Source organism: Oreochromis niloticus, unplaced genomic scaffold (assembly GCF_001858045.2).
Source record: "Oreochromis niloticus isolate F11D_XX unplaced genomic scaffold, O_niloticus_UMD_NMBU tig00000648_pilon, whole genome shotgun sequence".
Lineage (NCBI taxonomy): Eukaryota > Metazoa > Chordata > Actinopteri > Cichliformes > Cichlidae > Oreochromis > Oreochromis niloticus.
Genome location: NW_020327202.1, coordinates 39985 through 43986, shown reverse-complemented (window position 1 = coordinate 43986; position 4002 = coordinate 39985). Strand labels below are relative to the sequence as shown.

The 4002-nt window shown below is 39.2% G+C and overlaps 1 long non-coding RNA gene across 1 annotated transcript; it reads left to right on the top strand.

Moving 5' to 3' along the window:
• Positions 1-743: 743 nt before the first annotated feature.
• Positions 744-2723, top strand: LOC109200939 (uncharacterized). Its single transcript, XR_002060986.2, has 3 exons — positions 744-806; positions 1233-1383; positions 1490-2723. It is a non-coding gene; the product is annotated as an uncharacterized LOC109200939 (long non-coding RNA).
• Positions 2724-4002: the final 1279 nt, after the last annotated feature.

Sequence of the window (4002 nt, the reverse complement as noted above, 5' to 3'; positions counted from 1 at the left end):
GCGACCGTCGTGAGGTCGTGAGAGGGTGTCACCGCAGCTTCTCACACTGCGCACGCGCAAACACAAATGTCAGCGAAAAAGACGGCGCAGCACGGCAGTGCAGCGTGTGATCTGGACACAAGCGATGGAGGCACTTGTAGAACTTTGGAAAGCTCATCCGAGCCTTTTCGATGTGGCCTCACAAAATTATCACGACCACAACAACCGTGAAAATAGTTGGATAGACATTGCTGCTCAATCACAGCTGCCTGATCAATGTTTTCATTAGCAATTTAGCAAAGTTGATGGTGGTGGTGTGTGTGTCTGTGTGAGTGAAAGACAGAGAGGAGAGCGAGTGACAGAATTTCTGTTATAACCTTCATTTTATGGACGCACAGTGTGAGCACTCAGGTCGCATTAGAGCATCGGGTCGTATAGTGTGAGACCCTGCATCGCGACCTACGAACTTCTAACCCCTGCGAGTCAATCGTGCAGTTTGAGCAGGAGCTGAATCGCGCGACTGACAAAATTGCACAGTGTGAGCCTTGCTCTTTCAATCAGAAATGAAGGTGCAGGTTGTCTCTTCACACCTACAGCGAGACAGAGCAACAGTGGGACAAACCCAAACAGCACTGAGATTCATATTTAGGCCTGACCCTTTAATGTTCTTTTCTAACCTGCAATAAATAATATGTTATATGCTTTTTTGATAAGTATTTTTTAAAAATATTTGTTATTGCTTTTTTTCAGGGGTTGGAACCAGGGCCAGCTATTAAAATGGTCATCACCAGACCAAGGCTCAATCGAGTCATGGAAGGAGGAATCAGGTGAGATAGTAAGCTGCTGTTATATACAATATTAGTGTACAACAGTCAGGTAACATGCTCCAAGCACAATAGAAAGTGCAATGTTTAAATATAATTAATATAATTATATATACATCCTATAGCAGCTATTCACAAAAGTAAAGACAAACAAACATAAACAGTAAAACTTGTAAACAGACCAAAAACTGTCAGACGTTGACAATCCAGTTAAAAGTGATTTAAGTGATGAATAAAGTGCTCGAACTTTAAGTGCTCAGGTGCAAAACTATTGTGTGCGAGGTAGTTTTTTAGTGTATATATTGTTGTTGTTATTATTGTTATTGTTATTATTGTTGTTGTTGTCGTCGTCGTCGTCGTCATTATTGCACAGATGACTTTCACAGTGCCTCATTTTACCCTCATATTATTATGTGAGGCATTTAACAGAAATAAACTGCACAACGACTTGGCTGGTGACCCACTTCACATCTCCTTGCTAAACACTGGAGAATCATGCGAAGACTTTGATGTAACAGATTGACCTCTAACAGCAACCATGGGCATCAGTGATGAGAAAACCTGTGTTGAGACAGCATTGGTGAGTGTGCTTTCTTACCAGCAGCCCAAATTAGCCACAACATCTGTAAACATTTACCAAGATCCTCCTCTTTACCTGCCACTGCTACTCTACACTGTGAGTACAGGCTGAACCCCACAGAGTGTGTGCATGTCTGCAGTGAGGATGAACTCTTCCACCTTGAAAGCACAGATGACATGGCAAATAAGATTGAGACAGCAACAGGAGAACAGGCAGCCGACCAGGAGTGGCATCAGCTCCACAGGCCAAGATTACATCTTCATGTTTAAGAGGTTTGTTATATGAGGGGTGAAACTGTGCAGAGAGAATCCTCAAAGGAACGAGACAGACTGCAGACGTGAGCACAGGGACAGACATGGAGTTTAACGCCGCTGGAGAAAACTGCAAATTGAAAAACTTTAACTATAGGCCTCATGGCCTCGTTGTCCACCCTGACGCTCCCTGGCTTGGTTCCTCACCAGATGGGTTGATCTTTGATCCATCTGCACAGCCACCGTTTGGACTGCTTGAGATAAGGTGTCTTTATGTGAGGAATTATGTTCACTTCAGATACCTTCAACTAAGAATGGCGCCCTGTCTCTCTGTAAAAGTCATTTGTAACGACTATGTTGACACTAAGTTAACAGCAGCATCAGAGAGAGGGCGTGGACTGGTGTTACTTTCATGTTCACACGTTGATGCACTTCTCTCTTAAAAATAATTTGAATTCTATTGTGTGGTCTTAAAAGAGTACAGGTGATTTAAAGATGCCAAGTTAAATGTTCAGTATGTTGGTCACACCACACACATGCACTCTCCAGTTTCTTCTTCTCATCTAATGCAATCTTAATGGTAAATCAACAGGGTGCTTGGTTGCATAATTAGCTGTGCATATGTTGAAATAAATGTAGGTTTTCTTTATTCTTGGCAGGAAAAACATATATCCAAGTGTAAATCAGTGCAATTCATAAATGTGATTATGTAAACATTACTAAAATAGCCAAAGCATAGTTCCAATATTTACATTTGAGGGGCTACAATCACTAAAATCTGAATTTCATTAAAACCATTTTTTACATTTACTTGTTAAAAATTGTTGTTTGTTATCAATAATTAGAGCTCTAATCATTTACATCATATATAATCTACCTGAACCAATATAAAACTATTTACTATAAAAAATAGTGCAGTTACAAGCACTGGTCTGAGCGGTGCAGCTTTTTAAAACATTTTGTTGAATTCAATCAGTGGAATAAATACAAGACTACAGCTGCTGCAGAGGATCTCGTAGCTTTAGTATATGAGGTGCCCTATCTACCAGATGAGCAATCTGAAAAGTGTCTGAAAAGGGCTGGGAAAATCATCAGAGACCCCAGTCACCCATCACATAGACTCTTCACCCTCCTGCCCTCTGGGAGGCGCTACAGGAGCCTCCGGACTAAGACCACCAGGTACCGGAACAGCTTCTTCCCCACAGCTGTCAGACTCCTGAACTCTGCCTCCTGACATCTGACCCACGTTAAACTCATGGACTGAACATACATTAAACTCATGGACTGAACATACACACAACCACTAGCACTTTACCACTACTGTATAGTTCTGTGTAGATAATCATTCTGTACATACGATAATTTTTAATCCCACAACTGTTTATAACTTACATAGTTCACATTCTGTATAACTGTATATCTCAGATTTCTGTATAGTTTTTATTTCATATTTATATCCTGTTCATAGCCTGTACATAGCTTGTACTCACTACAGCCTGTACATACTTAGTTATAGAATATTCATAACATACTTCATACCGTGTACATTATAACATACCATAATAGACCCATTTCTGTAATATACTTACACATCTCTATTATTGCTAATTTATATTGTAATATATCTATATCACGACTAAAGCACTTTCTGGATGGATGCAAACTGCATTTCGTTGCCCTGTACCTGTGACATGTGCAATGACAATAAAGTTGAATTCTATTCTATTCTATTCTAAATGCAAAGTGAACTGTGCAACTTCACTGACAGTGAAATCTTTAGCCAAAGTTTTAACCAGGGGTTTGTTTTGATAATACTTAGGAAGCAGACGTGTGCACTGCCAGCACCGTTCAGAGGGATAATGGTGTCAAATATTTTGATCGCCTTGATGCTTCTAATTGTTCTCTCCACATGTATCATTAGACGTGAAATCTTCTAAGTGAATAGTGTGTGGTAATAAATCTTATCATTCGATTCAGGGTAGTGTGGGATTTGTACTGATGAAAACATTTTATCCCAGTATTCAGACATGGGTGTCAGAACACTGAAAATACACTTGGAATCATGGTTCCAATCATCTCAGGAGAAATGCATATCCCAATTGCATTGAGTAAGGTGCACCAATTTCATGATGATTTTTTTTTTAAGAAAATAAATGTGTTGACATGGTTTTTCTGCCAATTTTTCACAAGTAGTTTTGAGGTAACTTCATCTTGTTCTGTTTATTTATTTATTTTTTTCAGTTTTGTGTCATAACTGTCATAAATGTTCACTAAGATATGACATTTTTAACTAGATATATTTTTTGCTATGATATAGTATTTGTGCTTATTATATTATTATATTTCTGCTGAGTCACACTGTTTTCCA